The sequence below is a fragment of the Aptenodytes forsteri genome, unplaced genomic scaffold, assembly GCF_000699145.1.
Source record: "Aptenodytes forsteri isolate BGI_AS27 unplaced genomic scaffold, ASM69914v1 Scaffold145, whole genome shotgun sequence".
NCBI lineage: Eukaryota > Metazoa > Chordata > Aves > Sphenisciformes > Spheniscidae > Aptenodytes > Aptenodytes forsteri.
In genome coordinates this window covers 4171967-4179611 of record NW_008795122.1, presented here as the reverse complement: position 1 = coordinate 4179611, position 7645 = coordinate 4171967, and positions in this window count along the sequence as shown.

The window sequence follows — 7645 nt, the reverse complement described above, 5'->3', positions numbered from 1 at the left end:
CTTACTGCAGGGGACGCAGGAGGAGGAAGGCAACCCCGCGCCCCGGGGGTGGGGGGGGGGGGTGGGGGGTTCCCCCCCCCCCCCCCCAAGACATGGGGGGAGGAAGCCCTTGCTTTACATGCCTTCAGGTTTGGGGCACTAAACCCAACTTCAAACTCCCAGCGGCCACAATACATCTCAGTTCAGTCTGGGTTAGCAGCTAAAGGTGGGAAAGTTCACCCTGGAAGAGCAGCTGTTGCACTAGCATGGGTCCCACAGCCTCCCGTGGACGCTGTCCCGGGGCGCACAGAACCAAGCATGGCTCAGGAAAAAGGGCAGGGCAGGAGATGAATTTCAAAGTGTCTTCCCTTTTCCCATGACACTTCAAGGCAAACTGTGAGCCAATACACAAAGTCCCTTCTACTCAGCTCATCTCAGGCCAGGGTTTCCACTTTTGCTGTCACCAGAAGGTCTCAGCGCAGAGCACTGAGGAGGCATAGAAAGACTCAGGACTCTTGCTGAGATCAGATTTACCTCCCTTGATCTAGCCTGTCAGGTTCAACTCTGTGTCGTACACTTTGACTCCTTGGACTTTTTTCTTTCTGAGAGGAATATGAAGGAAAATAAACAGATGTCACTCTTGGAGCTCCCCAGTGGACAACCAGCTGCGGGCTCCTCATACCACCCCACAGCCACCCTTGAGCCCCAGCATGTCCCCTGGGTGCAGCCAGGGACATAACCACAAGGTCAATGTTCAGCACAGGGTGCATCTTTGCATCCCAGCCGCCGGCTGCCGCATGGGGACGTCTCGCCTCGCGCTCTCGTGCTGTGACAGACCAGCTGGAGCCTCCTGAGGTGCCCATGGCTCACTCAGAGGCCCTCGCTCTCCTTCCCTTCCCAGCAGGCACAGCTGAGCTCACCAGCCCCAGTGGCAGGCAGGGGGCTCGTGGCTTCCCTTGCTGCCTCAGAGAAGGGCTGTCTGGCCTCATGAGGAGAGATGTCCTAACTATAGGACACCATGTAACTCTGGGTTACCACTTCTTCAATGCTGTACATTGAGATACATTAACAGGGCAGAACGTAGTTTTAGGGAAGATGCTCTGAGACTCCATGAACCCTCTGGGGAATCTTCTGAGAGCGATGAAACGTCCCCCGAGCACAGCAAAAATGCGAGGATTCCTCAAGCAATTTCTCAGACGTGTTTAAATGCAATAGGTCATTTATAATACCATTGTCAGGCAGTCAAAAAGTGATACACTTCAATTAAGTGGGCAAGAATTGAGCCCCCTAAAGTGCAGTGAAGCAGATAGATTAAAACCAAGAAATTGGGTGACCGTGGCAGACGTGAAGACAGGGGAAAGTCATGCTCAGCCCCCAGCAAAGTTGGTGGGGACTGAGGACTTCAAATAGAAACACTAAATAAAAGTAAACAAAAATAAAAACAAACAAAAGCACAAGACATGACACAAATATGTCAGCTTTAAACCAAGTTGTTCTTCACCTTTCAGGCACTTCATGGCTTTGCCCTCTCCTTGCCAGTCATCTCATCAGAGGCTGATGCTGCTCCCAAGCATCCCGTGATGCCCATCTCCATATCCATATTTGCTGCGGGTGGGTGGAGGGAGTTCCCAGACAACAGTGTTGGCACCCCAGCCCACTTGCATGGTTGGGAAGAGGTCTCCCCCTAAATGCCCTCGAAGCTAATCATCATCGTCCTTCAAATCTCTCCTTAAGAATTCACCTTTCTTGTGATGCTTATTGAAAAATCTCCAAACCAGAGCTGGGTACAAGTCAGATACAATGTACTACAACGGTGTCCTAAACCTGGGACTTGACCAAATAACCCTGCAGTTAGCAACAAAGAGCCCAAGTTCAGCACAGTGAACCAGCCTGAGAGGCATCATCTGGAAATCACTGAAACCAGTACAGAGAGGCAGAAATGCAAGTAAGATGAGAGGGTGTATTTACCTGGAATGGAAGGAGAACCACCACCAGTGTATGGATGCTACACGAGGCACTTGGATCCCTCTGGAGGGTGGTACAATCGCTGTATCGCAGATGACAGCCACCCTGGCCAGAGCAGGAGATAAAGGGCAGCAAAAGGATAAAAGCAACTATTTTTTTTCCAGAACTTATTTAAGATGTCCTACATGACAAGGAGCAGCATGGTAGAACACAAAGAATGGTGGGATCCCAGGAGTCCTCACACCCACCCACGGTGGAAGCGAGTCACCTCTCAGAAACTCAGCTATGATGTCAGACAACTACAAATGCTTACGTTCCTGCTCAGTGAGTGTCATGAAGCCCATGACAGCTCCAAAAGACTCAGTACCTGCTTGCTGTTATATCGGAGGTACCTGTGCACTGCAGCATTCTGCAATGTTTCTGCGCTCTAAAGCTCTGCAGAGGTTGCAAAGCAATTCCAGGAAGTCTTTGAAAGCAACAAAAAAAATGGCCTGGCTTCTGCTTCTGCTATAAATCAAGGATACCAGCACAGACCAGCCTGCAGCTAAACTGATTACAAAGGGAAGCATAAGGCCCAACAAATGTGTAGCTCCTGTGCAACAAATTTTGCCCATCTTAACAAGGAAATCCGTTCCCTAATTTGAATTTAGATCTGTTCTTTGTCTGTGCTGTGCAAATACGCCCCAAAGGCAAGCTGTGTTTTGACCCTCTGAAAGCAGAGGCTGTCCACAACCACAAAAGAGGAATCTGGAGAGAGGCTGAGTTTCCCCCTCTCCTGCAGCAGCTGAGCACAGCACAGGGAACATTTTCTTAACCCAGGGCTTTAATTCTGCTGACGCCAAGTCAGGCAGCGTTCCCAGCCCTGGAAGTTATTTGAGACTTGTAGGCATTACCTCTTCACAGAGCTTCATTTCAACAGACTTCAGCAGAGCCTGCTGGACTGACCTGGACAAGCTGTATCTGTGCAAGGGAATCATCTCATCCACTTACCCCCAGCATCCCGCTCCTTCGGAGCAAGCCTGCATGCTGACCATAGCGCAAGGGACTGACCCTGCCGGGTCAGGGCAGGAGGGCAGGCTGCTGCATTCAGCCGCCAAGGAGGATGGAGGGGCCTTCACCCCTTGCCTTACACAGGCTCCTTCTCTCAGCAAGACCTTCACAAAAACAAGTTCTCCGCACGCCCAGATGGAAACAAGTGACCCCTGTTCAGCAGCTATTGCGTTATCACAGGTCTGCAGGATCCGTGCCCCCAGACTGAGAAGCTGGGCTGAGGGAGCTGAGATAAGGCGAGCTGCTCCCACACAGAGCAGCGGCATGTTTTTCCTGCCTCCGGGAAGTCACCATAAAGATGCAGAAGGGACAAACTCGGAACACAGTAACATTTGCTCCTTTCCATGCCTCTTGTTGTGAAGGGAGATCCCTCCTGCAGAGCCTGGGAATGGGAAGGAAGCAGGGGAGGATGGAGTTGCCTGAAGACAGCGCTGGCTGAGACAAGCCTGGGAAAGGCACAGGAAAACACAGAAGAGCAGCAGGAGGTGTTCCCATGGAGCAGAATCCCCCTACCACACAGAAGAGACCCACCAGCCCGATTTCTTCCTCATATGCTCTATTCCCTCCTTACATACTTTCTCTTCACTAACTGATTTGGTCTCCGGAGTCTGTCTGCAGCTGTTGATAAGAAATAACAGCTCTTGTCAGGAGCTTGTAATAGCCAGAGTCTTCATTTTCATTTTGTTTCCATCTTTTCAGACACTTCTTGCCTTGTGAAGTGTATGTGTGCATGAGGAGCAATCTGTCTCCAGGGCACCTTTCCATGTAGAAATGTCAAATGTATTTCATTTTAGTCTGGGCTCTAGGAATACTGCATTTATTTCTAAATAGGGAAACAAAATTGAATTCTCGCCTCCTTGTCACCGAAACACGGAACAGAACTGTCAAAGGAAACACATAACAATAAGAAAAATTGACAGGTAATCTCTGTTACAGAATGGGAGAAAAATCCAAGTCAGACCATTTGACAGCAGACATCCCTGCATTATAACCGATGTCCAAAAAGACAACCTTAGAAGAAATTGTCTCTGTTGGCTTGCAGACTGGAAGAGCAGACAGGGTGCCAGTTTTGTGCTGAGCAGCCTTCAGGATATTAGCACAACGGAATTACAAGCTTTATCACACGAATGACAGGGAACAAAATCCCATGCCTGAGCTCAGGGGAGTTGGACTGTGAACAAATTTGGGTCACAGACCCACAGGGCAGGGTGGTGTGGAGTTCCCAAGGCCTTACACTCATGCTAAAGCCAGTGGAGCAAACTCGGAGTGGTTGCTGAGCATCCAAAGGACCCCGCTAGTGCTCAGCGCCATTCAGGAGGAACCCTAACGCAGCTAAGGTATGCTCACCACCTCGCAGGACATGTCTGCCATGCCTTAGTGGTTGTCGTTTACTAGAAGGTATAACCAGGCAAGCGTTGGACTCCAAGTACCTGTAGGTAACTGCAGAAGCAATCACTTCCAAGCTGTCAGCACAAACCTGGCCCTGTTAGGAGGAAGAAAGAGGCATCACTAGCTGCTTTCGGTGACCAGCATGGAAAGAGTTGTTCATAACCCAGTTACCAGCAGTGCCGTGTGCCGCCAGCAAGGAAGGATGCTGAACTCTGCCCTTACAAGGGAGGGACTAGGGCCTAGGATTTCTACAGCAGGAGAGGGGTGGAGGGTTTGTGCAGCCATTTTTGTGGTCTCCATTTTGTGGAGCTGACAGATGCTGTCTTCGTTGCTGTCAAACTGACTTTTGCACAGTTCCTAATCTTGCTCTTTTTCAAAGCAATGAAAAAGGCAGTGAGTGCTAAAGACAGAGTCTGACATAAAGACTTAAAGCCCAAACTTTTTGAGGAGATCCCTGGTTCATCTCCTTCCTTTTTACCCTCCCTGCAGCTTGCCCAGCAGGACAAGCCACAAGAGTAGTGCCTCACCTTCTCCTGACAAAGCAAGTATTTCAGAAGCTGAAACACTGTGGGCCAAAAAGCACCCCCAGGAGCTGAGCTCTCGGGCCTGGATCTCCTACCTCAGTGCCACCATCCTTGGTCTCCACCTGCAGCAGGGCAAAAGCATGGAAACCAGGCTGGGTGACCTGTGGTAGGAGAGCGGGCAGGAAGATGTCCAAGCTCTGTGCCGTGTTACAGACAGCCACGCTGAGCACCAGACTATATTAAAAGCCTGTGGCAGGCATGACCTGCACAGGACCTTGGATCCCAGGTGTCCAGCAACAACCACCATGCCAGTACCCTCACTGTGGCTACCTGCAAAGACCGTATAGCAGCTATATAGGTAGAAAATCCAAAAACAGTGAAGTACTCTTTTTACAGCCACCTGAAAGATTGCTCTTACGCTGCAATCTAGGCATAGACAACGTGCCCTGTGAGATTGGCTGAAACTCCATCACCTTCCCACAGTAATGTCCCCAGGGCTGGGCTCTTGGAGGGGCTCCTGCTCGGGGCAAGTTTCCCTGCACAGCATCTCAGCTGTCACAAATCACACTCCTGCCACCACACACTCTAAATATTTCCCTTTCCACTGCACGCGCTTCAGTACGCTGCTTTATGAAGCAAGCACTCTGCCATCTGTTCCAAGTTCATTTATACAGGTTTTGTTTGTGTGATATCCGGGTTGTTATCTGTATCAGTTATACAAACAGTTTCTTAAAAGAATTTAAACATGTGGAAAATGTTTGCCATTTATCCCAGCCACTTCTGAAAGGTGTATTTTTATCTTTTCCCGAGCTATAGCTTATAACATAAAATCCTGTCTTGACATTTTGATGTCTAGGACACCACTGAGTGTTTGTTGGCAATTAAAAAGTTAATTTGTGTAGATTCAAAGCACAGTAGCAATGCCTCAATAAATTCTTGTGTTCCTGTCATATCTGCAAAGACGAGTGTATGCACATGCGAGTATCTGAAGGAACCTTAGATAGCACTGCAGATTAAATGCATAATATGGGTATAAAATGCAGTCAGTTAATATGGCTTGGTGAAACAATGGTTCATTACTCAGCTGCTGAATATGTACATTCTGAGCATCTAAATCAGCAGCTACTCCAGATGACCAGTGCATGGGCACGGACACAGGATTAGCCTCTCACCCCACAGTCTTTCATAACCTTGGCATGACCCAAACCTGATTGCCTTTCTGACACCAGAGCAACACCATGGCTTTACTGTGTCTAAATAAAGACCCCTCACTATATAGCAATGTCTACCCTCTACTGCTTCCAACAGAGATACAAACTAGGCACAGGGGCAGCTTCAAAGGAAAGTAGACATGTCTGAGGTTGTCGCGGCAGGGATTTAGACCACATAAAGAACCACCGCCAAAGGTATCAGCAAAAGTGTTTTTACTGAAGCAAGGTGGTGTAAAAGTGAGACTTAACAAAGTTCTGTGGCAAGGTTCACTCTGTTACTTACTGCAGAGGATACAATAATGATTCAAAGTTACCAATACAAAATCTTAGTGCACTATAATACAAGGTTATGTGCGGTATCGGTCACTTACCAAAGATCTGCAGCTGGTAAGGGGTCTCTCAGCCTAGAGAAGTAGCCTTGGGAGGCGTCCCAGCACAAGGGGAGATCACCGCTGTGCAGCCAGCTGCTTAGCAGGGAGAGCTCAAAGGCGGCTCACTCAGGCTGTCATATTTATGGAATAAAGTGGTTGGCTTGTAGTCAAATGACATGCGATGGAAAAGGTAAGCGTGAGACCCCTTGTCTTGACAACTTTCTTTGTTCCTTGATAAATGAGTCTTGGAAGAACCACCTGCTATTCATGCGTTAATCGCATGATCGGTGTTCCAGTTGCCAAGCCCATATGCACCAATGCTCCCCGTGTCACCCTGTTCCTGTGTGGGTTTTCAGACAACAGGTTGGAACTAGAGAAGTTCTTGGCCCGGTTATGGCCGAGGCCTTTACCTCCTTTGGAGCCAGAACCAAACTACTGCTAGTTTGGTCAAGGAGTTGAGCGCATCCGTCACAGTGGTGAAACGTAGCAGCTGTGGAGAACAGAGCACCAGCAAACTCGACTCTAAGTCTGGAGTGTCAGAGCTCCCAGGTTTACATCCCATTGGAGCACCAAGCTGTGGCTGAGCTGATGTGCAACAGATGCCTCTGTCCCTAGGCGAGAGCCTGTCCTCCAACAGGGGGACAGCATGTGCAACCCCTTCTTAATGCAATGCACTGGAAGGAAGAAATTGACAACTTGCTTATAAATTGATTCATTTTCCTCTCTTAATTGTTTTAATTAATGTAATTAATTCCTGGTTGTTTGCTTGCTTGATGATTAGCTTTCTTCTAATGAGTTGTTAAAAAACATATCACCAGCAGAAACTCCTTAAGCATGGCTTGAAGAGATTAAAAAAAAGAAGCTTGTTGTATTTGCATGGTACAAACAAAGAGCAGATACCTCCTTGTGCTGGTTTTGGCTGGGGTAGAGTTAATTTTCTTCATAGTAGCTAGTGTGGGGCTATGGTTTGGACTTGTGCTGGAAACAGTGTTGATAACACAGGGATGTTTTCATTACTGCTGAGCAGTGCTTACACAGAGCCAAGGCCTTTTCTGCCTCTCACACCACCCCACCAGCGAGTAGGCTGGGGTGCGCAAGAAGTCAGGAGGGGACACAGCTGGGACAGCTGCCCCAACTGAACCAAAGGGATATTCCA